The sequence below is a fragment of the Mustela nivalis genome, assembly GCF_964662115.1.
Source record: "Mustela nivalis genome assembly, chromosome: X".
Lineage (NCBI taxonomy): Eukaryota > Metazoa > Chordata > Mammalia > Carnivora > Mustelidae > Mustela > Mustela nivalis.
The window spans coordinates 93,091,655-93,118,670 of record NC_139040.1 but is presented as its reverse complement, the minus strand read 5'-3'; the positions used below and the strand labels follow the sequence as shown (position 1 = coordinate 93,118,670).

The following is a 27,016-nucleotide window of genomic DNA, read 5'->3' as shown; positions in this document are numbered from 1 at the left end:
CATATAAACAACTTCTGAAAATTAAGATAAAGAAAAAATCTTGAAAGCATCTAGAGAGAAAAATATTCCTGCCTGTAAAGGAACACTGATTCAGTTGATAGCAAATTTCTCATCTGAAATCTGAAATCAAAAGATACATTTTTCAAAGGATGAAAGAAAAGAATTGCCAACTCTGAATTCCATGTTCAGCAAAAATGTCCTTCAGGAATGAAATGGACATTCTCTGATGACCTAAAACTTAACTAAATTTTCACTAGCAGATTTATCATTAATGAATGGTAGTTCTCCAAAGAAAATGGAAATGATAACAGGAGGCTTAAAATTTCAGAAAAGAAGGAAAACAATGAAATGTGTATAAATAAGGATTAATAAAGTAGATTGTCTTTTACCTCATGAATTTTTTTCAATCATGATGGGTTGTTAAAGCAAAAATTCTAACACCATCTGATCTGGGGTTCAATATATGTAGACGAAATTGGCAAGAAAATTGTATTTTAAAAGTAGGAGAGTAAAGGGACCTAAATGAAAATCAGTTTTCTACACCCAGCAGACTGTGATAAGTTATATATGTGTGTTTTATTATTTTTTAAATTTTATTTATTTTTTAAAAGATTTTTATTTATTTATTTTAGATTCTTTTTCTTTCTTTCTTTTTTTTTTTTTTAATTTGACAGAGATCACAAGTAGGCAGAGAGGCAGGCAGAGAGAGAGGAAGGGAAGCAGGCTCCCTACTGAGCAGAAAGCCCGATGCGGGGCTCGATCCCAGGACCCTTAGATCATGACCTGAGCCGAAGGCAGAGGCTTTAACCCACTGAGCCACCCAGGCGCCCCTTATTTATTTATTTGAGACCCAGGCGCCCCTTATTTATTTATTTGAGAGAAAGAGAGAGAGTGTGTGACAGGGATAGCAAGAGAAAGCACAAGCAGGAGGAGAGGCAAAGGGAGATGGAGAAACAGGACCCCACTGAGCAGGGAGCCCGACATGGGACATGGGGCTCCATCCCAGGACCCTGAGATCATGACTTGAGCCGAAGGCAGACGCCTAACCACCCAGTCAACCCTAATTTTATTTTTTTTAAGATTTTTATTTATCTGTTTGACAGGGAGAGAGAGAGAGAAGGAGAATAAGCACAAGCGGGGGGATCAGCAGGCAGAGGGAGAAGGCGAAGCAGGCTTCCCACTGAGCAGGGAGCCCAACTTGGGGCTGGATCCCAGGACCCTGAGCCGAAGGCAGATACTCAATGGACTGAGAAACCCAGGTGCCCCATACATATGTGTTTTAATACCTAGAGCAAGCATTAAGAAAACTATATAAAGTGATATACTTAAAAACACTATGTAAGTCAAAATGGAATTCTAAAAAACATTCAAGTAACCCACTGTAAGGCAAGAAAGGAAAAGAGAAAAATGAGAAATAGAGGGCAAAAAAAAAGTTAGACTTTAGCCGTAAAATATCAGTCATTATGTTAAGGGTGAACAGTCTAAATACATGAGTTAAAATACAGAAAGTCACAGAACGGTTTTAAAAAACAACCCAACTAGGGGTGCCTGGGTGGCTCAGCAGGTTAAGCGGCTGCCTTCAGTTCAGGTCATGATCTTGGGGTCCTGGGATCAAGCCCCGCATTAGGATCCCTGCTCAGTGGGGAACCTGCTTCTCCTTCTCCCACTCCCCCCTGCTTGTGTTCTCTCTCTCTCTCTCTCTCTCTCTCTTTCTCTCTCCCCCTGTCAAATAAATAAATACAATCTTTTTTAAAAACTAAAAAACAACCCAACTATATGCTGCCTACTAGAAAGTCACTTCAAATATGACAATATAGGTAGGTAGAAAATAAAAGGATGGAAAAAGACATGCTACTCAGATAATAATTTGTAAAAGGCATGCCTATATTAATATCAAATAAAGCAGACTTCAGAGCAAACAAAATTACAGGGATAAAGAGGGATACTGCATAATGATGAAAGGGTCAATCTACCAAGAAGATAGAGCAATCCAAAATGTGTATGCATCAAACAGAACTTCAAAATCTGAAAGAAGTGAAAGGAGAAACAGAAAAATCCATGGTTATCGTAAAAAAAAAAAACTTCAGCACTCCCTCTTAGCAGTAGAACTACTAAACATAAAATCAGCAAGACTATACAACTCAAAACCATAAAGCAACATGATCTAATTTATAGGACACTCCACCCGATAACAGCATAATTCACATTCTTTTCAAATACCCACAGAATGTTCACTGAGAAAGATAGCTCATATTCTGGGTCATAAAACAAACTTCAACAAACATAAAAGAACTGAAATCATACAGAGTATGTTCTCTGACCATAGTGGAATCAAACTAGAAATTAATAACAAAGTCAACAGGAAAATCTCCAAACATTCAGAAACTAAACAACTCATTTCTTACTAATCTATAGGTCAAAAAGAGACTGTCAAGCGAATTTTTAAAAAAATACAATGAACTGAACAAAAATGAAAATATCACATAACAAAATTGGTGGAATGTAGCTAAAGCAGGGCTGACATGGGAATTTAGAACACGAAATGCTCGCTTACGTTAGGAAAGAGGAAAGGTCTCAAATCAATCACCTAAGCTCCCACCTCAAGAAACTAGAAAAAGAAGAGCAAAATAAAATGAATTAAAAATAAATAGAAGGATAAAAATAAGAGGGGCGCCTGGGTAGCTCAGTTAGTTAAGCATCTGCCTTTGGCTCAGGTCATGATCCCAGGGTCCTGGGATCAAGCCCCACGTTGGGCTCTCTACTCAGCAGGGAGCCTGCTCCTCTCCCTCACTCCCACTCTGTTCTCTCTCTCTTTCTCACATAAATAAATAAAATCTTAAAAAAATAAATTCTTTTAAAAATAATAATGAAGAGTAGAAATCAATTAAATTGAAGACAGGAAAACAACAGAGAAACTCCATTAAACAACGAGCTGTTTCTCTGAAAAGATCAATCAAATTAATAAACCTACAAGAGAGAAGACACAAATCACTAATATCACAAATGAGAGGGGGAAATCTTACTACAGACCCTGTAGCCATGGAAAGGAAAATAAAGTCCTCAACATAATACTCAGATTCTTTGGAAAAAAGATGCTATGTGAATGTCTGTCCACAGCAAATTTATAGTCAATCTATGAAGAGAATGTTCATAAAGTCTGTCTCTATTTGGGAAAGAAACTTACAAATTATTTAATTTATTTGACACTAACCCCCCATCCCACCCACCCCCCGTCCCCACTGTATGATCCAGCAATCTCACTTCTGGGTGTATATATCCAATGAAATAAAACCATTACCTCAAAGAGGTATTTACACTCCCATGTTCATTGCAGCATTATTCACAATAGCAATAGCCAAGTAGGGAAACAACTTAAATGTCTGTCAACAAATGAATCTACTAAGTAAAGGGATCAACTAAATATATATGTATGGATCAAGTAAATACATATATTTTTATATATCATATATACATATACATACATGTGTATATATGTATGTATGTATATGTATATATAATATATATGTATATATACAAATACACACACCCCACAATGGAATATCATTCAGCCTTACAAAAGAAGAAAATTCTGCCATCTGTGACAGCATGGATGGACCTGGAGGGTACTAGGCTAAATGAAATAAGCCAGACAGAGAAAGACAAATATTGCACGGTATCACTTACACGTGGAATCTTAAAGATTTTTTTTAATAGAAAATAAAGTGTCAAAATCATAGGGGTGCCTGGGTGGCTCAGTCGGTTAAGCATCTGCCTACAGCTCGAGTCATGATCTCAGGGTCCTGGGATGGAGCTCAGCTTCAGGCTCCCTGCTGGGGGGTGGGGGTGGGGGTGGGGAGTCTGTTTCTCCCACTTCCTCTGTGGCCATCCCCTGTCCCGCACATGCTCTCTCTTGCGCGCACTCTCTCTCTCAAATAAAATCTTTAAAAAAAAAAAGTCAAAGTCATAGATCCAGAGAGTAGAATAGTGGTTACCAGAAGCTGGGGGTGGGGGAACTAGAGGTTGATAAGAGAAGTCTGAACATTCAGCTATAAGATGAATAAAGTCTGAGTATCTAATGCATACCATAGTGACTATAGTTGATAAGTATTTTATAATTAAAATTTGCTAAGAGAATAGAACTTAAATATTCTTACCAACAAAAAGATATGTGAGATGGTGACTGTGTTTTTACAAAAGGAATGCTATGAGAAACCCTAGGCATTTAAATGTAACAACTTAGATAAAATGGACCAATTCCGTGAAAACCACAAACAACCAAAATTCAACCAATATGGAATTTATAATCTGAACAGTCCAATAACTATTAAAGAAATTAGATTAGCAATTTTTAAAAGATTTTATTTATTTATTTGTCAGAGAGAAAGAAAGAGAGGGCACAAGAGGTGGGGAGTGGCAGGCAGAGGGAGAAGCAGGCTCCCTGCAGAGCAAGGAACCCGATGCAAGACTCAATCCCAAGACCCTGGGATCATGACCTGAGCCAAAGGCAGATGCTCAACCGACTGAGCCACCTAGGTGTCCCTAGATTAGTAATTTAAATGGTCTTGAAAAAAGAAAGCTCCAGATGCACATGGTTTCACTGGAGAATTCTACCAAACAGTTACAGAACTAACACCAAATTTACAGTCTTTTCTAGAATACCAAAGAGGAGAGAACACTTCTGTGTTGGGGGTTCCCAAGACCATTCCCAGGCAATGATTCACTAGAAACTCAGCATATAGTCAGACTCCTGGCTATGACGTATTACAGTGAGAGACTGTAGTGCAAAATTACCAAAGGGGAAAGGCAAGACACAGGGGATGATGTCCAGAGAAAGCCAGGAACAAGCTTCTAAGAGTCCTCTCCTAGTGGAGTCACACAGGATGTACCTAAGTCCTTCAGCAAAGAGTTGTGACAACACATGTGAAATGCTATCTATCAGGGAAGCTCATGAGAAACTTAGTTCCCAGGGTATTTATTGAGGGTTGGTCATAGAGGTACCCTCTGTCTAGCACTCACCACAATGCCAGACTCCCAGAAGGAAAGCAGATGTTCAACATAAACCATATTGTTTGTATAAACAGTTTAGGCACAGTGAGCCACTCTTATCAGTCCTGGTAATGATGGGAGTCCTCCTTAAATCCAAGTTTCCAGATGCCAACCAGGGACGAACCTCGCAAGCAGGCTGGCCATTCAAAAGAGAGCCATCAGGCCTGCTATGATAACGCTTTTCTGCACAGCTTGGCAATCAGGAGACTTGAAATGTAGTCCCAGCATAAATCACATATGTACAAACAGTTTAGGGTCGGTAAACCACTCTTATCAATCCTGGGAATGGTGAGAACCCTCCTGAAACCCAAGTTCCCAGTTACCCACAAAGGATCTGTGTATTAACTCTTTTCTGCACAGCTTCCCAACTCATTTTATGAGGCTAGTATTATCCTATTCCCATAACCAAGGACAGTGTGTGTGGTGGGGGGGAAACCCCTCAAAACTTCTCTCAGGAATTTTGACACAAAAATCTGCAACATAATATTGGTGATATAGAGTCCAGAAATGTAGAAAAAGAATTACACCATGATCAAGTGGGGCTCATTGCAGGTGTGGAGGGTCAGTTCAAAAATTGGTGTTCAATCAATGTAACCTACCATATCCACAGGCTAAAGAGGAAAGATCTTATGATCCTATCAATTGATGGGGATGAAGCATTTGACAAAATTCAGCATTCGTTCATGATTAAAAACTCTAAACAAATTAGGAATAGAAGGGTACTTTCTCAACTTGATAAAGAGCAGCTAATAGTTTTCTTATGGTGAAAGATGGAATGTTTCCCCCTAAGATAGAAAACTAGGGAAGTACGTCCACTCATCTCACTCTTACTCAACATAGAACTGAAAGTTCTAGCCTGCACAATGAGGTAAGAAAAGGAAATAAAAAGCACACAGATTGGAAGGGAAGAAACAAAACTGTGTTCACAGACAAGATGATTGTCTATGTAGAAAATCCCAAAGAATCGACCAGAAATTTTCTAGAACTGTTAAGAGGATTCAGCTAAGTCAAAGGATAGAAGGTCAACACACAAAAATTAACTGCATTTCTATATGCTAATAATGAACAATGAATGAGAAAGCTGAAAATAAAAACACAATAATATTTATGATCACTCCAAAGAAAATATAATACTGTATACACTTAATAAAATATGTACAGGATCTATATGCTGAAAGTTCCCAAATGCTGATGAAAGAAGTCAAAGAAAATCTAAAGAAATGGAGAGGTACACAAATCATCTTCATGGATTGGAAGACTCCATATTGTAAAGATGTCAATTCTTTCCCCAAATTGATCTATCAGCTTAACACAATTCGTAACAAAATCCCAGCAAAGTTTCTGTCGCTATAAATAAGTTTGTTCCAAAATTTATACAGAAAGGCAAATGACCTTGAATGGCTGACGCAGTATTGAAGAATAAAGTGGGAAGAATCACTCTACCCAATGTTAAACCTTACTGTTTAACTATACTACTCAAGACTGGTATTCACAGAAGGATAGGCACATAGAACAACAGAACAGAAGAGGGAACGAAAAAATAGCCCCACACTATTAGTCCAACACAAACATGACCGACTGTTTTTGACAAAGGTGCAAAAGCAATTCAATGGAGGAAAGACATTTTTAATTTTAATTTTAACAAATTGTGTTTGAACCATCAGACATCTATAGACAAAAATAAGAATCTCGACCTCATTAAGTTCACATTTCATACGAAAATTAATTCAAAATGAATCATAGATTTAAATGTAAAATATGCAACTATAACACTTTTAGAAGGAAATGTAAGAGAAAATTTGTGGAACCTGGTGTGAGGCAAAAAATTTCTTAGACACGACAGGAAGGGGACAATACATAAATGCAGACTTTGCGAAGTGAGACTTCATCAAAATGAAAAATTTTGGTCTGCAAAATCTCTTAAGAAGATGAAAACACCAGTACAGACTCGGCAGGAAAAAAATGCGAACCAGTTCTGACAGAGAACTTGTATCTAGAATATATGAAAAATTCTCAAAATTCAACAGTTAGAAGCAAACAACACAATGAGAAAATGGACAAAAGACATGAATAGACATTTCACCAGAGAGGATATACAGATGGCAATAAGCACATGAAAAGATGTCAACATCATTAGTGAAACGCAATTGAACACAGAGAGACATCACGATACACCTATTAGAACGGCTAACATAAAATTATAGTGGACAATACCAAATGCTGGCAGAGATGTGGAGAAACTGGATGTTTCATACATTGCTGGTGGGAATGTAAAATGGTACAGTCTGGAAAACTCTGGAAGTTTCTTACAACACTAAACTTCCACTCACCACCCAACCCAGCAATCGCACTCTTGGGCATTTGTCACAGAAAAAAGGAAATCTGATGTTTACACAAAAAAACTCTACATGACTGTTCATAGCAAGCAGTCTTATTCTTAACAAACAAAAATTGGAAACAACCCAAATGTCCTTCAGTGAGTGAATAAACACACTGTAGAACACCAAAGCATAATAATACTACTACTCAGCAGCGAAAAGGAATGAGCTATTGATACATGCAGCAACTTGGGTGGATCTCAAGAAAATTATGCAAATTATGGAGAAAAGCTAATTTCAAAAGGCATGATTCCATTTACATAATATTCTTGAAATAATAAAATTATAGAGATGGAGACTATGTCAGAGGTTGCCAGGGGTTGGAGTAGGTGAAGGAGGTGACTGTGACTATCTATACTGGGTAGAAGAAGGAACAGTTGATTGTGGTAGTTACACAAATCTACACGTGAGAAAATGGTGTAGTACGATAGACACAGACACAGAAATGTTTGCATGTAAAACTGGTGAAATCCGAATAAGGTCTGTGGATTGTACCCATATCAGTGTCTTGGTTATGTAAGATATTAACATGGGGGAAACTGGGTGAAGAGTACATAAGTCTGTTCTGTAATATTTCTTACAGATGCCGTGAATCTATAATTATTTCAAGATAAGTTAATAAAACAAGGTAAATCTGAGGGACTATGAATGTTTTAGAACACACACATTTGTGTATTATGAAATAGAACAACATCTTTACTATGTAAATCAGACAAAATACAGAGCCTACATTTTTGTTTAGCCAAGAAATGTAAATGAAAATGACAGTATGAGTTCATGGTAATTGCACATGGTCCATTTCCAAACCCAGAGAAATAAACCAAAAGGGGTTTGTTGCTTAAACATCTGTATGAGTTAGGATTCCACCAGAGAAGCCAACCAACAGGATATTTTATACACACACGGGTGCACACACACACACACACACACATTATTCATTCATTCATTTATTCATTCATTCAAAGATGTTGGCTTACACAATTTGTGGGGCTGGGTAAGCAAATCCAAAATGTGTAGGGCAAGCAGTCAGAAAGGAATGATAGGGCCCACCCAGATTATCCAGGATAATCTCCCTTACTTTAAATCAACTGATCAGGAGCTTTAATTACATCCGCAAAATATCTTCACAGCAATGCGTAGATCAACGTTTGATTGAATAACTGGAGCGGTAGCCTAACCCAGTAGACACCTCAAAAAGCCACACACCATCACAGCCCATTTGTGCTGGCAACTGAATAAATTCATTCTGTTAATAGGCACCCTGGCTTTATTATTATAGGTAATTCAAGAGCAAACAACTTAAATCAATAGTGGCCGACAATGAGTTTCCTACAGGAGGGTCCACTTACAGAACTTTAGAGTTGAAAGGGGCCCTGAAAAGCTTAGTTTGTATTTCATCACAGCCAAGGCACCTCCCCATCGTCCTCTCGGGCACTTATCCCTGCCGAGGCTCCTCCCGGCAGCAGCGCGCCCAGCAGGAGCAGAGAGGAACCCACCTGGAGCACGACGCCGCGGGTGCGGGAGCACCGAGTGGGCGGAGCCTCGAGGCGCGCGGCGGTGGCGAAGGCGCCCAGCCCGCCAGAAGAGCGCGCGGCGGCGGACGGCGGGGAGCCAGTCGGGTAGGGCGAGCGCGGCCGGCGGTTGAGGTTGGGGGGGGGCGGTGATTGAGGGTGGGGGGTTGGAAGGAAGGGGAAGAGGCGGAGCGTGGGAGCGCACAGTGTCAGGAATACAATAGTGCTCCGCGCCGCTTCAGCCGCCGCTGCCGCTGCCGCCGCCGCCGCCGCCCAACCGCCTGCCCAACGCTGAGGCCTGACGGGCCGGGCGGGTGAGGGCCGAGGGCGGGAGCGGAGGCGCAGGGGGCGGCCCGGGCGGATCAGGCGGCGGGGCGGGGGCGGGGGTGGGGAGGAGATTAGGGGGCAGGTGCGAGGGAGGGGAGAGAAGAAAGCGAGCGGTTAAGGGGGCGGTTACCACCCCTACCGGACTCGCCCGGCACATTGCCGGGCCCGAGTGTGGAGCTTGAAAGAAGGAGCAGCGACCTAGCTGCGCGAAGGTAGGCGCCGCCGAAGCTGGACGCGGCGCTGGCGGCGTTGGGGGCGTCGCGCCGGGTGGGCAGCGGGAGTGGCGGCCTCGGAGAGTCGAAACGGGCGCCGCGGAGCGCAAAGTCCCGGCCCAGCCTCGCAGCGTTCCGGGGCGCCCCGGCCCCACAGCGCGGTCGCTCCGGCGTCCCCAGCGTCTTCGGGCCGAGAGCGTGTGTGGGCTGAGGTAAAGTGCCCGCTTGCTCCTCCGTCGGCCCGGGGCAGTGCCGGGTGGCCGACGCGGGGGGGCGGGGGCGGACGCCCGGGCTCGGGCTCGGGCTCGGGCTCGGGCTCGGGCTGCAGCTCCACTCGGGCAGGAATTGAGCGCCATAACTGTTGCGGCTGTTCCCTCCGGTGCCCCCTCCCGGCGCCCCCTCCCTCTCTGTGCTCTGCCTGGTCTCGGGGCTCCCAGGGTCAGACCCGCGGCGGGGGGACCTGCTCTGCCGGCCGCCCCGGGGCCGGATGCTCCAAGGAGCGAGGGCGCGCCCCTGGCTGTTTCGGTGTTGGGGGGCGTGAAGAACCGAGTGCTTGGAGAGAGGGGGGCCGGGCGGCTCAGGGAGTGGCGAGGCCCCCGGTGAGCGGCGGGTACCCCCGGAGCAGGAGCGCGAGCGCCCCGCGGGCTGGCCAACTTTCCCTCCCCCTCCCGTCATTGTTCGGGCGCTGCCAGTCCGGGGCGGCCGCAACAACCGCCGAGCGCCTGGCGGTCCGGGCTGTGGCGGGGGTGGTGGTGGGGGGGGGGGCGATGGGAAAAGCAGGAGGGCTGTGAGAATCTTATGGGAAAAATTTCCCACCGCCGGGCACAGCAAAGTTAACTTTTCTCCAGCGATCGAGTTGGTTTTATTCCCTCGGCTGTGGGGCGATCGATTTAAAAAAAAAAAAAAAAAAAAAGGGAGGGAGAGAGAGAGAGCCTCCTTCCAATCTTTTTTTCTCTCGCTTTTTCAGAGCCATGGCTTTGGTGAAGTCTGGTTTTAAATCGCACAGGGCAACCTGCGTCTATTATTTGTGAGAAGGCAAGGGGGGGGGGCGCGGGATCTCGAGTGAGTGACCGTAGTGGCGGTATGTGTAGGCATGTTTAAAAGTTGGTATCATTGTATAGCCCTGGGACATATGTAGTTCCCAGGCATTTGGCAAGAAACTTGTTTGGCCGCTTCTGACTTTCTGAGTTGCTAGGAAATCCATGGCCTCAGATGTGCGCAAGGTTTTTTGATGTGAGAACCGTTTATCTGTGAAGCTGAGGATGGGATCCTCGCCCTCCCGCAACGCCGTCTGATTGTATAAGAAATCAAAACCGTGTTGATGGTGATTTCAGGGGCCTGAAGGGAAAGGCGACCTCATTCCCGGTATTCAGTTTGATAAAGATAACTGTCTGCTTCTCTCTAAACTCTGAAAGTAATGGAAAATAATTTAGGTAAAGACGGGTTGCACAACATCTTGGCTCAGTTTAAGCAACCCAGAATCCACTTTCCCAGAGCAGTTCTCTTAAATACCTTCCCTAAAGGCACTTGCCAGCCTGGGGTTGGGGGTGAGGGTTAGGGTGAGAAAGGAGTCGGTCTCAACAAAGCTTTGTGTTTTATTTAATTTAATATTTTCTTAACATCTGTAAACAATGGGAATGTGGATCCCTGCCTCTGTGTGCTTTGCATAGGTAGTTTTCATGCTTTTATAGCATCATGTGATTCCTCTCTGGATAAGTGAAAATAGATTTTTTTCTTTTTTGTTTAGCTGAGTGGTCTACCTCCATAACGTATCATTTTTTCATTTAAAGTGAGCTCTGTGCTGAAATACTTGAATTATAAAAGGTAATACCTCTCTTCAAGTGGTGAAAGGATTGCAAGAGATCTTTGGGACGTGCTTCTCAGTATTAGCTACTATCACAGCCACCTTTTCTTTAACTGTGGTCTTCTCTACAGTTCTGTTTGCTAGAGATGAGTTCCTGACCTAATATCTTTGTCTTAAAACAGTTCCTTGCATTTTTCATTCAGTCAATTGTGGAATACTCAGGGATGCGGGTCTGGTTCTAGAACCCAAGCATTGTCTTCAGCCTTTCTGAGTCATGGCAGTATGGTAAGTGCCTTTTCACTTTTAGTAGCCTGTGAATCTTGGTCACAGGTAGGAGAAAGTGGAGAAAGGCCTTCCACTCCTTCCTGAAGGGTTTGTGATCAACTGAGAGCCAGGAGTGATTCAGGAGCAGCCTTAGGGGTGCCCATGACCCATCTTCCGGCCTGTAGATGAAGTTTGCAGAAGCAGGACATGTGATGACACAGGCTCACATCATAGTTGAGACAGATGGGTTAGTGAACAGAGGATGTTAGGCTGGTAGGTTGTGTATGATCCTCTCGTTTGATAATGCCTGTCTTTTCCCTTCCTCGTGTTCCATCAGCTGTAACAATCCATTTCTCTACTAAGGAATGCAAATCTATTTCTTCTTTTTGCCCACTACTTTGAGGCCTGACTGGAACTAGGCAAGTATTTGGGGGAAGATAAGGGGAGGCAGGAGGCATTGGCTGTTTGTGAAGACATGGCGTTACAGAGAGCTCTTATAGGCCTTGACTAGGGATACAGAGGTTGAATATTATCGTAGGACACAATGCACCTCCTTCCTCATGGAGGTTATGCAAAGTAGGAGCTGAGGAAGGTCGAGATCATATGCTGGCTTACATTAAAATATCTCTCATCAGGGAATAACTTAGTTACATCATAGATGAGGAGTGGGTGTTGGGTGACACCCATCTGGCACTTTCCTGAACTGGCTTACATGGGGACACTGAGTGGTTTAGCAGTATCTCCCTGTTGTTCAGTTACAGTGGCTGGGAAAGCTGAAGCAGTCCGGTTTGTGGGGAGAATCTAGGGTGAATGGGTAAAAATGATGAGCAAATAAAAAGGTGATGGCAAATGGTCATTACAGACCAAGTAACTACTGCTTTGGGTTTTCTGTTTTCTGAAATATCTGTGACTCCCCCATGGTTATTTTTGCCTCCTCCCTGTAGGTCTTTCCATAGATAATAGCAGCAAAGCTCTTACCTTCAGAACTGCCTTTATGCTTCTCTTGGGTGACAGAAAGAAGGGTCCTGAGGAGAATTTGCCTAACCCATAGGTAAAAAGTAATTGAGAGGGCAGTTAAATGGAGAAAGTAGGTAGGGGGCCTGGTGTGGGGAAATGGTACTGGTGTTTTTGACTGATAGGAGATGCCCATGCATTGATGAATACTCTTTAAGCAATATATAATTTTTTTAAAGATTTTATTTATTTGTTTATTTGACAGAGAGAGAGAGAGAGAGAGAGAGAGACAACAAGAGAGGAAACACAAGCAGGGTGAGTGGGAGAGGGAGAAGCAGGCTCTCTGCTGAGCAGGGAGCCCAGTGCTGCAGGGCTCCATCCGAGGAACCTGGGACCATGACATGAGCCAAAGATACCCAACGACTGAGCTACCCAGGCGCCCCTAAGCAGTAAATAATTTAATCTCTGTCACAACCCAGAGGCCATAGCTGAGCCCTACTACCCAGGGAGCTCCTTGTCCCTTGATACTGGCTGATAGGCAAAGAAATCTGAGCCCGGAATGTGCTTTTTGAAATAGCTGACAAGAGAATATGGTACCAGCATGGTCAGTACACCAGACCTTGTGTGTTGTAATCTCCTGGGAAAGTTCTTCTAATTCCTTTTTAGATTTTAAAAACTTATTTTGATTATAATTACAAAAAGTTGCAAGAATAGTACAAAGAACTCCTGTATTCCCTTTATCCAAGGTCAGTAATTATTAATAGGTTGCTACCCCTTGCTTTATCATTTGCTTTTTTTGTTTCTTTTTCTGAACCATTTGAAAGTAACTGCTGAGAGATTGGCATTTATCAAGGGCATCCTGTCCTGAAGGGTGGCGCAGAGGTACCCGTAGGGTATAGCAGAACTTTGGTGGTGACGCAGGGCCCCAGAGGCAGAGTGAAGTTTACCTGTAGCTGTGGAGCACATATGTGTAAGTCACGCAGAATCTCTGGTGCTAGATGTAGAAATCATAACAGTGTAAAAGCGGCTAAGATAAACTCCCTTTTTGTCATCATTCATGTCAAGTGTCTTCCTAACTATGCCAAACTTCCACCTTGTTATGAAAATCCACTCCACCACTGCCCATCTTTGCAGCTGTAGTGTATTCTCCAATATTTTCATTTAATTCGTTCAGCAGACATCTGTTGAGTGCCTCCTATTTGCTAGGGTATAAGAGGTGAAATATCGATAACTCATCCCGTTAAGAGTTCAACATCCAATGTGAAGGAAGAAAGAAATCTAACCCAGTCAGGGGGAAGAGCATTCGGTTGAAGGAGTTTACACGAGGTGCTTAGAACATCAGACTGGTTAAGGATCTGAAGAATAGATACCTGAGAGTCGAATGTGAAGATCCATTTTCCCTGAGACTTGCTGCTTTTAGATAACAAGGTTCATGAGTTAGGGAAGCCTTTGGTGTGGTATACCCAGCACAAGCTTTGGGGTCAGGCCAACTTGGATTCAAATCTATCACTTGATCTGGGCCCGTACTTGATGTCTCTATGCCTCAGTTTCTTCATCTCCTCAATTTGACATCTCCAAGGTAATAATTAATTGAGGTGATAATTGCTCTGTAAACATTGATTTTGTCTCCCCACCCCACGCCCACCAATGCAGTATGTGGGGAAATAGCATGAGCAGTATTAGATATATATTAGATATTAAGGTGGGATCCTAGGAGATGTTTATGTTTTTCCTACAAATAAATATGTAATTTCTAATTGTACTGAGAGCTGTGTTGGAGGTCACTATAAGAAATAACAATAGCAGCTATGACTTGTTAACCATTTCCTGTGTACTGAGTACTGTGCTAAGTATTCAACATGGAATATCTTTCTGAGGTGTAAGGCAAAGGTAACTTGCCAATGGTCACATAGCAAGTAAGAGGCAGAATGCTTTTATAAGGGAAACTAGCAAGGTGCCCTGGACCCTGAATAATGAGCAGGAATAAGCAAGGTAAAAGAGAGAAGGGATTGCCAGGCAGAGGGAACACCAGGTGTTGTGAGGACACGGAGGTGAAAGAGAGATGTGGAAGGGATCCACAGAGGCTTGGCTAGGACCTGGGGAAAGATAGATGAGGTAGGCAGAGGGAGATTGACAGGGCCTTATGGGATCTCATTAAGGACCTAGTGTTTTATTCCAAGGGCAGTGGGAGGCTGCTGGAAGGTGTTTTTCACCTTAAACCATGGGGGGGGGGTGCGTGGGTGGGCACTGCGAGGGGTGTGTAATCCGCAAAAGCATCTAGTGAGACCTAAACAAAAGTAGCTTAAAGTAATTTCCCCTTCATGGGGCGCCTGGGTGGCTCAGTGGGTTAAAGCCTCTGCCTTCAGCTCGGGTCATGATCCCTGGGTCCCGGGATTGAGCCCCGCATCGGGCGCTCTGCGTGATGGAGAGCCTGCTTCCTCCTCTCTCTCTGCCTGCCTCTCTGCCTACTTGTGATCTCTCTGTCAAATAAATAAATAATCTTTTAAAAAAAAGTAATTTCCCCTTAAGTGTCCCACTTTGTGATCCAGTGGAGGCAATGTTTCTGGCCCAAATGTGTAGATCTTAAACAGTTTCTACTGCCCACCATTAACAGAGCTAAAAAGAGTTGCTGTGATGCTGGAAGAAGCTGGTCTGCAGAAGGCTTCTAGGTGGCTTAATTAGGCTTATATATTTGATGCTTTTTAGGCTGCATTAAGGGAGCTCTTTCAGTTTTCACTGAGCCCTGTCAAATGGGGAAAAAAGTAAAATTGGGAGACTAATTCCTGGAAACCCGAGTTGTTGTTCAGTGTTAGAAATGGAACTGTTGAGTATAAGACTTCGGTTTAAATATATCATGATAAGGATGCTTCAGTGACTAAATGGAAATTTTTAATGTTTTTTGTTTTTTTGGTGTGTGCCATCTGTGATGGCAGACAGCACATTTGTGAGAATCTGGGAAGACTTAGGCATTTTTTCAGTACTTATATATTTATTTATTCCCATCCAGGTACTGCAGGTTTTTCTGTTTGAAACAATTTCTTATATGCAGAATGCACTGCACAGGAAGAAAACCAGTGTTCTCTTCCCCTTTCCATATGTACCATACCACAAACATAATTATTTTGAAGTAGCCTGTGTCAGTTAGCTTTTTTTTTTTTTTTTTTTGACAGGGAGGGTTGTTAGCTGGTGGTTGGATGATCTAGGATGGCCTTGCTCACGTAACTGGTAGCTGTCAGGTCAGTGGGTCTAGAAGGCCCTAAGCAAGGATGGCTCATCTCCACTCCCAAGTGGTCTCTCCTGCAGCTGGCTAGTCTGGATCTGCTGACATGGTGGTCTCAGAGGCACGAGGTGTAGAGAGCAGGAGCCAGCGCCAGTGCACAAGCACTTCTCAATGTCTATTTACATCACATTTGATACCGTCATATCAGCCAAAGTAGGGAAGTGCTTCTTGGCCCAGCCCAGAGTCATTGCGGGAGAACCATCTAAAGGTACAAATACAAGAAGGTGTTTTTTTTTTTTTTTTAACTGGAGACCCTTACTGCAGTAATGCATAATAATTAATGAATGTAACCTCCTTTCCTTTGATAAATCTTGTTAAACACTCATTTCTAAATGTAGTGTATTCTTTTTTTTTTAAGAGAGAGAAAGCAGGTGGGGGGCAGAGGAAGAGAGTATTTTAAAGAGGCTTCACACCCAGTGTGGAACCCAATGTGAGGCTAAGTCTCGTGACCCTGAGATCATGACCTGAGCTGAAGAGTCGGATGTTTAGCCCACTGAGCCACTCAGGCGCCCCCTAATATATAATATTAATATATATATTATTTATATTATTTAGTGTATTCTTGAAACTCAGTAATATGATGGTGCCATCTTCTCTCCTACTGAGTGTGGATCTGAATAATAGTTTTCCTAGAAGGAAACCAAAGGGAGACAGTGTGGCTCTGGGTGTAGGTACTCTTGCGAGTGGCTTGACTGCTCACTCATCTTGTGTGGCTGTTATCTAAAGAGTCTCTGAGGTGGGGCACCTGGGTGGCTCAGCTGGTTAAGGGTCTGTTTTCAGCTCAGGTCATTATCCCAGGGTCTTTGAGATCAAGTCCTGCGTTGGGCTCCCTGATCAACGGGAAGCCTGCTTCTCCCCCTCTCCCTTGCTCGAGGGTGCCCCTCCAAATAAATAAATAAAATCTTTACTTTTTAAGATTTTATTTATTTATTTGTCAGATTGAGAGAGAGCACAAGCAGGGGGAGCAACAGGTAGAGGGAGAAGCAGGCTCCCCATTGAGCAAGGAGCCGGATGTGGGACTCGATCCCGGGACCATGGGATCATGACCTGAGCTGAAGGCAGACGCTTAACTGACTGAGCCACCCTATAAATAAAACCTTAAAAAAAAAAGAGTCCTTGTGTTTCCTCAACCTCCTGTTCAAGCTTTACCCCCCTCCCCCAAAAAACTTAGGGTACTAATCTGTACTGTGCTTTGTAGTCAAGCAAAAAGATGGTTAATTGGAAATCCATCACTACCTGGAAGATGAGAGAAACATTTGCAGCTTTTCTTCATAACCTTTATGTGATTTATGATTTTTACCTGAGAAGAAATCCTTATTTGGGCTTTATAATAAAGACAAAGGATTCTCCATAGGTATATTTTATTTCGTCAAGATTGTAAAGTCCCCCTTCAGCTGCAGTGAAGAATCCAGTATTGTGCTGTGTAGTGAGTGGTCAGTGATCAGCAATTTGGGGCATCAGCCTTTGACCTTTGCTTGTGTAGTTTTCAGAAGTAACACCTTTCACATAAACTGAAATAGGCTTTGCAGCCAGCTATTGGCCTGAAATATATTACATGAAAATGCAACTGGACCCTAGGAAGCATGTGTGGGAAACTGAGGAGAAGGCTCATTTTGTACATCTTAGAGATGTACATTCCTCCAGAAATTGCCTGGTGATAGAATCTCAGCTTCCTTTCTTTCCTACTAGAATAAAAATTAAAAAGGGAAAATCCCTGACATTTTAAAAGTCAGTGACTTGAAAATAGCCTTCAAAATTATAAATATATATATCATTTGACCCAGCAAACACTTCCAGGAATTTATTCAACAAATATTTGCATATTACTTGGAGTATTATTTATAATAGCAGAAGATTGGTTGATATTCTAAGTATCAGTTAAGGCTTGGTTATACAGTAGAATATTACACTGATATTGCATGATTTCTATGATGTACAAAATGAAAAACAAGAAACAGAACAGTGTGTATTATATGCTACCATTTGTGACAGCTACTGGGGACACTAATATATACTGTATAATATATATGTTTTTGCTTACATAGACAAAGATATTTCTAGAAGGATGTTAAGACACTGATAGCTTTAGGGCATATACAGCCAAGGTAGAGAGTTGGAGGAAGATTTTTTACTGCATAAGCTTTTATATACCTTAATTTTTTTTTTTTTGGTTGTCAAATGATCCTTCATTGAAATACTTTCCTTTGCAGTTCTTAACTAGGTGGACATTCCACTGCACAACTGTTCATGTCATCGATGATATCATGAGGGTGGTGGCCACTGACACTGCAGCCCACAGTTCAGGCAGTCCCCAGAACCTCTTTAATGGTACCAGAGAATTCTCTAGCTAAATGTTGGTGCTGCATCTTTCAGGCAGTGTTGACAGTCTCATCAAAAGTGTTATTTCCAGGGCGCCTGGGTGGCTCAGTGGGTAAAGCCGCTGCCTTTGGCTCAGGTCATGGTCTCAGGGTCCTGGGATCGAGTCCCGCATCAGGCTCTCTGCTCAGCGGGGAGCCTGCTTCCTCCTCTCTCTCTCTCTACCTGCCTCTCTGCCTACTTGTGATCTCTCTGTGTCAAATAAATAAATAACTAATCTTTAAAAAAAAAAGTGTTATTTCCACTGTGCTTAATGTTTTTCTGCTTTCTGTCTCTTAGTGGTTCCTTGAGGGCTTTGATAATCAGTGCAGAGGCAAAAGGTACCGCTTCAATCTGGGCCTGTCCATTCTGAATGGTCATTTTCACTATCATTCTCAGACCCTTCTAATCACCAGTTGCCTTGGCGATGTCATCACCAACCTTTTTTGGAGACAGACCAGGGGCGGGAGGGGGTGCTGATATTTGGAGCCAGGGCAGACATGACACCAACTTCCCACCAGTTCTCCTTACATATAGGACTTTGATCTCACTGGGGTCAAACTTAGGGGCATGGTGAAGGAAGCTGGTGTTAGGTGAATTGGATTTGGGAGAACTGAAGACAGTTGCACATTTACCTCCTCAGAGCCAAAAGTTATAACTACCTTCTGAATTTTAAACCATGTGAATGTATTACCTAATTTTAAAAATCCAATACATTTATTTAAAAAGAGATGGTATGTGGTGAATGGTGATGTGAACTTCCATGGACTCCTACCCAAGTTGATTTGGTCAGAACTATCCCTGTTAAAATACATGTATGTATGTACACACATACATATCCCTATTAAAATATATATATTAAAAAATATGTGCATGTACATACATACACATGTATATGCATATACATGTATATGTACACACACACACAGTTTTGTTTCCTAGAAATGCCTCAGAATAATGTACTTCTGAATTTTTAGCTGAAGTCCTGCCTTTTCCAGAAGGTCCTATGAGTGAAATCATACAATATTTAGCCCATTTTGGTCTGGCTTCTTTTACTTGATTAATCCATGTTATGTGAATTAAAGCATGTTCCCTTTATCACTGAATAGCATTCCAATTTATGGTTGTACCACAGTTCGTACATATACCTGTTGAAGGACAACTTGGCTGCTTCTAGTTTCTTGATGATTATGAATAAAGCTGCAGTAAATCTTAGCATACTTATTTTTGGTGAAACATAAGGTTTAAGTTCATTTGGGTAAATAACCAGGAGAGGGATTGCTGAGTTTATATAAGAAGCTGCCAAACTATCTTCCAAAGTGGTTCTACTGTTTGACATTCCCACCAGCCATGAATATGAGGTGTGTGTCAAGTTTTATTTTCCGGCATATGGATGTCCAGGAGTTCCAGAACCATTTGCTGAAAACTCTTTTTTCTCCATTATTATTGCTTTTGTACCTGTGTCAAAAATGTGGCTGTGCTTGTGTGGGTCTATTTCTGGGCTCTCCATTCTGTTGCATTGATCTGTGTGTCCATCATTGTGCAATTACCACAATGTCTTGATTACTATAGCTTTATAGTAAGTCTTGAAATTAGGTAATATGAGTACTCTTACTTTTTTCTTCTTTACCAGAATTGTAGTGGTAAGAGAAGACATTCTTAACCTGTTCCAGTCTCTCACTATTACGTATTATGTTAGCTGTAGAGTTTTTTTTTTTTAAGGTTTTATTTATTAGAGAGAACACAAGCAGGGGAGGGGCACAGGGAGAGGGAGAGCCAGAACCCTGAGATCATGACCTGAGCCGAAGGCAGACAGTTGACTAGCTGAGGTACCCAGGTGCCCCTAGCTTTAAGTTTTTAAAGTATACATACCCTATTGTGCTGAAAAGAGTTACCATAGCAGTCCTAACGCTGCTTGCTATCGTTAGAAGGGTTTCTTTCAAGATTGGCCCTTGGCTGGTGTCGAAAATTGGCTTTTCAAACATTTTGAAAGTAAAATATTATAGTAAACCTTCATTTATTCCTTTTCCAGTGTTGTTTATGCTAATCCAAGCTCCCACTTTAAACATAATCTTTCTGCCTGAAGAATTTTTCCTCAACATTTCTTTTTACCAGGTCTGCTGACAGTAAATTCTTTGCTTTTGTTGGATAAAGTCTTTTTTTTTCTTCACTTCTGAAGGACATTTTCATGAGATATGGAATTCTGAGTTGACAGTTTTTTCCCACTTCAACATATTACTCCACTGTGCCTTGTTTGCATGGTTTCTGATAAATCTGCTTTAATTTCTATCCTTGTTTCTCTATAATGTGTCTTTTTTCCTCTGACTGCTTTCAAGCTCTTTATCTTTACCTAGATGTAGCTTTTTTTGTTTTTAAAGATTTTATTTATTTATCAGAGGGGGGGGGGGAGAGTGAGCACAGGCAGACAGAATGGCAGGCAGAGGCAGAGGGAGAAGCAGGCTCCCTGCCGAGCAAGGAGCCCGATGTAGGACTTGATCCCAGGACGCTGGGATCATGACCTGAGCCGAAGGCAGCTGCTTAACCAACTGAGCCACCCAGGTGTCCCTAGATGTAGCTTTTTTATTTTGTCATATTTATCCTGCTTCGTGTTCTTCTGAGCTTCTTGTATCTGTGGATTGTTGTCGGTCACTAATTTTGGAGAGCTCTTCATCATTTTTTCAGATAACTCCTGTATTCCATTCTCTTTTATTCCCCTGGAATTCCAATTACAAGTATGTTATAACTTTTGATATTTTTCCCATAGTTCTTGTATGCTGTGTTCTATTTTTTCACTCTTTTTTCCCTTTTTGTTTTAATTTTTATTGATCTGACCAATAAATTCAATTGTTACACTCACTGATTCTTTCCTTAGCTGTGTCAAGTCTACTGTTGACCGTGTTGGGTTTTTTTTGTCTTTTTTTGAGCATGTTGGGTTTTTTTTTTAAGTCCTAGCATTTCCATTTGATTATTTTCTATGCTTTCTATCTTTTTGCTGAAATTATTCATCTGGTCTTGCATGTTGTCTACCTTTTCCATTAAAGTCTTCAAATATTAATCACAGTTCTTCTAAATTTCATTTCTGATAGTGCCAACATCTCTGTCATATTGAGTGTAAATCTGATGATTGCTTTGTCACTTGGAATACTTTCTTATCTTTTGTTATGCCTCATAATAAAAAGTTGAACGTGGCTGAAAAGCCATTGAAACTGAACACCAGCAAAAGATACTGAGTTAAATATTTGATATATTTGGAGAGGAACATAGGTGTCCTTCTGCAAGGCTTTTAGAGGGGAGATTTGAGTTAATCTAGCAAGGAGTTGGCTTGTGTTTAATGTTTGCTATTGGTGGGGCATGAGAGATTTCTGATTCCTCTAGTGATACCTTCTTTTTGACTCCTGCTTGGCTTTGGGTTTTTCCTTTGTGCTATTTCCCAAGAGCTGTCTGTTATAGCCCTCCCAGTTGTATTCTACTTCACTAACCACGTAGCTGTTTTGCCAAGTGGTGGATGTGGAGGAGGAGGGAGTTCTCTGATGATTTGATTAAGCCTTGGGCTTAGGCAGGTATCAGAACCTGGGTCTTGAGTGTATCCTTTGCAAGAATTCCTTCCCCTCCTCCAGGGTGAAGCTTTTCTTCCTTTTTCCTCAGCTGCAGTGAGTACCCACCAGTGTCCTTAAGCCAAGGGTTTTAAGCCCTTCCCCCTGCAGAGTAAGCCTTTTGTTCTGTGTTGGAGATAAAGGAAAGGTGTCTGGGTAGATTTCAGTGGGTGTTGTTTTCCTCAGCCAACCAGCACCAAGATGGGAGTTTTCTCTGGGATTTCCCGGATTCCTTCTGTAAGAGGATGGTGGGATTCCTGTAGGAAAAACTTTTAAGAAGATGGGAATTACTCCACCCCATGTGGAGCCTAGGAGCTGTATACTATCATGACATCCCATACTCTGGTCTCCAGTAAGTAATGTGTTAGAATTTCTAGTTTGATCTTCCTATCAGCTTATATGCCCAGATCCTATGTTTACCTGTAGGCATCTTTCTCTTCAGATAGCTGGATGGTGGTTTGCCCTGTATTTAGTTTTTGATAGGTCCAAGAAGAGTCATTGGTTTCTCAGTTTGTCTAGTAGCTTCTTTTTGGTGAGGGTGAGAATGATGGCTTTCCAGTCCTTTACATATCAGCTGAAACCCACATTCTGAAATAAGTTTTAATCTACATAAATGTCTAATGCAGTGCATGGCCTATAGAAACTCAGTATCGATTAGTTTTTCCTTTTTCTTTTTCTCACCTCCTTGAATTTTATGGTTTTATGGCTAGGGAGCCAGGAATAATTGATTCTGGTTTGGGTTCTGCCTATTTTAGGCTTTAAAAACCTCTACACTGCTGGCAGTATGTTGTTATATGGTTTGTTTGTTTGTTTGTTTGTTTTTGCTGTCTTCCAGAATTCTATGTATGCCTTTGTAATTATTGAGAATGTTGTTAGCACTCAGTAATAATTTGCCTCATTCAGAATTAGAGGGTTAGTTAGTCTTTCTACAGTATAGGTTTTGTTAGTGACCATGTGTTTGTCATTTTTATTCCCCACATTTCCAGGTGCAATTCAGTTCAGCAGATATTTAAGGGCCCATTGTGCTATGAGGCACTAGGTGTTGAGTAGAATACAAGCATGACCTGGTAAGTGGAGTGACGAAGAGGTTCTCAAAGGCAAGGGAGACCCTTTGGATGTAAGGATATTGCAACTTGGGAAATATCTCCATTTCAATCTAGAAGGATTAAAAAAACTTTCTAATTCTGTTCTTAGTTATATTAGAGATACCCTAGAGATGCATTCTAGGAAAAATTGAAAAAGTTATAGAAAGAGTCATGGTTGTTCATGACATCCTTATAATATCCTCATTTCATCATGTTCTCCTTCCCAGGGTTAATTTTGGTTACTTATTTTTGTTTTACTATGCAAATTGCTGTATCAACTATCATGCCATCTAATAGTTTACTGAAATATATGTATTTGTAAGGGAGTAAGCACAAAAATTCTGTTAACTTTTAAGGAATGTTTGTTTAAAGGGGTAACTCACCATTCAGTTTGGATGTGCGGCCCAATTTTTTTGTTTGTTTCACATTATAGTTAACTCTTTTAAAAATTTTTTCTGGAAACTATTGTTAATGATATGTAGAGCCATAAAAAGTGATAGAGTAAAACTGACTTGTGGAGGTGTGCGTAGTCATGTGGACTTTGATGCATGTCTAGATCAGTGTAACCACCATCATAATCAAGGTATAAAGTAGTCCCATCACCCAAAACAACTCCTTTGTGTTACCTCTTCAGTCACACTTTTCCCACCCCCAGCCCTTGACAGCCATCACTAGTTTTGTCACTTTGAGGATATCACATAAATGGATTCCAACTGAATGTAATCTTTTGAGCCTTGCTTTTTTTCACTCAGCATAATGCTTTTGAGATTCATCCAAGTTGTGTATATCAAAAGCTTGTTCCCTTTTTACTGTTGAGTAGTATTCCATTGTAGAAATGTACTACATTTGGGTTGCTACCAGTTTTGGGTAATTATACGTAGAGCTGCTATAAGAATTCATGTGCAAGTGTTTATGTGCACATACAATTGCAGTTTTCTAGGGCAAATAACCCGAGAGTGAGATGGCTTAGAATTTTACTGAAATTCATGGTAGAACCTTGTTAGATGGAGTTTGAATGCTAGAATGGATAGAGCAGTAGAGACTCAAGTTATTTGAATCCTGCTTTTTCTTCTTAGTTATGCAACCTTAAGTGAATTAAACCTCTTTGTGCCCCACTTTCCTCTTCTGTAAAATGAGTCGGTTTTTTTTTAAAGTGTTACTTATTTCAGAGAAAGAGCATGAGTGTAAGCGTGAGTGAAGGGAGGGGCAGAGGGAGAAGCAGACACCTTGCTGAGTAGGAAACTCAATGTGGGGCTCAGTCCCAGAACTCTGGGATTATAACCTAAGCCAAAGGCAGATGCCCAACCAACTGAGCCACCCAGATGCCCGTAAAATTAAGTTTATAATAATAACCACTGGGATTGTTGTGTGGAATTAATGGCATATTAAGGATAAAATGCTGATCAATGTCTAGCATACCGAATATTATTATTATTTCATGCTTAACGGAAACTTGTCAGAAACACCCATCTTTAATTAAAGTAGGGAAATTAAGTAATCCGTAAGTGTGATGTGTTTAGTAGGCAAGCCTTCAAAGCATGCTGTCTTTAGGGGAAGTTTTAGAAGTTATCCTCAGTGGTGAAAAAGTTTAGGAACATAGGTGTATGGGAGTCCTATGTAACATCCGAAGGTTGGACCACATGCCCAATTTTGATGGCTTTACTTGCCCTCTCAACATTAAAGAATCATGTCCCCAAAAAATCAGTGCATTGCTATACCTAATAAAGAAGCTGCAAAAACGACCTCAAAATCAAGTAACATTCATTTAGTGCTTGCTGTGTACCAATCTCCAGGATAGGCACTCAAGTGTATAAACCCAAGTATCCCCCCACAAAATAAGTAACTTGGGTAATTACTAAATTATTTCTCTGTGTTTTCTATGGTAACTAGTCAGGACACTGGTGAGGCATGATTTCTTAGAGCCCGCATGATGTGAACCATCAATGATATCCCAGAGCCTGTCTTGAAACACATCTTTTTACAGGAAACCTCCCCAGTTTCAAGGAGCATGTTGAGGAGATTGCAAAACTCAGCATGCCACTCAAATCTCTTCCTAGAATACTGTGTCACTAGAAAATGCAACAGAGGCCCCTTTCTTGCATGACTGTCACGTACTATGGTCTGGCTCAGCCTGAGAAAGCATCAAGGGCAAAGGGGATGTGTTTTTCCCTGGAGAACTTTTCCTGTCCTATGAGGTACATACAAAGGGCTGCCCAGTCACCTACTAGATAGTGAATGAAAACCAGTATGTGCAAAGAAGAACCTAAATGTTCTTTCTTCTCCTGGCTGTTCAGTTGTTTTGTAATGTATTCACATGCCACAGTCTGGCAGCTGTGTTCTTCACCTGGGATTTCAGTGGAAGTGGGTCGAACAAGAAATCTAGAGCATACAGTCTGGGATGTCATCTCTAAACTGTACTCACTGCCTCCCCTCCCCAAGTACCACCAACAGTTCAACACTCAGGTTACCTGGAGCCTTTCCTCACTATTAGAACATCCTTCCTGCTTTGCCCTGCCAATCCTGCCTGAGCCATTTCTTGCAAATTCTAGCCCAGCAAGACACTCCCCCATGCCTCAAAATCCGCTCATTTGGATGCCAATCTCTACTCCATGTTTTCTTATTAAATTGTGTTTTTTTTCTTTTAAGTGGGCTCCACACCCATGTGGAGCCCAATATGGGCCTTGACCTTGCAACCCTGAGATGAAGAGCTGGGCTGAGATTAAGAGTTGGCGCTTAACCAACTGAGCCACCCAGGTACCCCAATCATGTCTTTTCTATTCACTTTGTCACCTAATGCCATACTTCCTTACTCTGTGATCTGTTTCATATATATATGACCTGAAGGTTTACAATGAGACTGCCATTCCCAGAGTGGTGGGAAACCCTCAAATTCTCTACATCCCATCTCCCACAAATACCTGAAAGAGAATCACCGCCTGCTATTTAATTCACAGACCAAACATCAGTTCTCATTTTGTGTTTAAAAGTTACATGTAACAGGTTCTAATGGCCACATAAGTCCTGTGGAAAGTGATAGTTTGGGAAATAAATATGTATTTTTCAGACTGTCAAAAGAAAGCTAATGCTTTGCCATGTTGCTGCTGTGAAAAGTAGGGCTGTGCAGTCTGCCTGGGTAGAGCCTGGCTACACAGTATAGATTACAGTCAAAACTTGCGGCAGCCTTTTTCTGGCTCCATCATTGTTTCTAGCCTTCCCCGTAATTCTTTGACCACTTCAAATGTTAAAGAGCACTAGGAATTTTCTTTTAAATATAGACAAAACTTTGCAAACAGTTGTAACCCTCTTGTCTTGTGTGAAACCTGCATCTTGTCCAGGAGAGGTGTGTGTGTGTGTGTTGAACCTAAGTTTAGCTTTCCTTGAGATAACCAGTTTAAATCCAGGATAAACATTTTTTATGCTTTGGGGCGCCTGGGTGGTGGCTCAGTCAGTTAAGCATCTGCTTTTGGCTCAGGTCATGATCCCGGAGTTCTGGGATTGAGCCCCGCATCGGGCTCCCTCCTCAGCAGGAAGCCTGCTTCTCCCTCTCCATCTGCTGCTCCCCCTGTTTGTGCTCTCTCACTTGCTCTCTCTGTCAAATAAACAAAATCTTCCAAAAAAACCCAAACAAACATTTTTTTATATACTTCTAAATAAACTGGCTTTAAAAGTTCCGGTTATGCCCTTTCACCCCTTGAAGAGAATCCATGTAGGCACTTGCCTTTAGGGAGACCATCTCTAGGCTGTTTTCTTGCTGTGATCACTGTACTTGAGGCCCAATTCAACTTCCTTCTAGACTGCTCTCCACAAAGACGCAGGTTCTAAAGGCCTCTTCCCTATCCTACCATTTCTATTCCCACCCCAAGGCCACCCTGACCCCTTGCTGCTCACTGCCTAGGTGGGTAGTGTCTGTATTCCTGAGAGCCAGGCAGTTAAAGTCTCCCACATCCAATCATAACCTTTCCCACCATCTTACCTTTTCAAGTCCTCTTTTCTACTCGTTCCACCTAAGTGTGCATTCACTAGAATCTAAACATACTATGAGTCATCCTGCAACTTCTGTGTGTACTGCCTTTTCCTGAAGTTCTCCACATTCCTCTGGGATTTTTGTATCCTGTACATTCCTCAGGACCCACTCAAAAGCTTATCTTTTTTACTTCAATGGTTCTTTTCATCTTTGAGGACCCATAGCACTTAATGTGCTCAGCAC

At 42.0% G+C, this 27,016-nt stretch overlaps 1 protein-coding gene and 1 pseudogene across 4 annotated transcripts in view; one reads left to right on the top strand and one right to left on the bottom strand.

Annotated features, from left to right (window-relative positions):
* Positions 1–8,938: 8,938 nt before the first annotated feature.
* Positions 8,939–27,016, top strand: part of JADE3 (jade family PHD finger 3) — a 133,436-nt gene continuing 115,358 nt past the window's right edge. Inside the window, exon 1 of one of the 3 annotated variants that reach the window (XM_082718195.1) lies at positions 8,939–9,043. The gene's annotated coding sequence lies outside the window, so the exon portion shown is untranslated. Of the gene's footprint in view, positions 9,044–9,069; positions 9,475–9,511; positions 9,687–27,016 lie in introns of those variants that run through there. The other 2 variants (XM_082718192.1, XM_082718193.1) reach the window with 2 other exon arrangements.
* Positions 17,990–20,116, bottom strand: LOC309855925 (large ribosomal subunit protein uL11 pseudogene; annotated as a pseudogene). The gene is made up of 3 exons: positions 20,027–20,116; positions 18,398–18,692; positions 17,990–18,216 (listed from the first exon to the last, which is right to left on the bottom strand). The product of its transcript is annotated as a large ribosomal subunit protein uL11 pseudogene (transcript).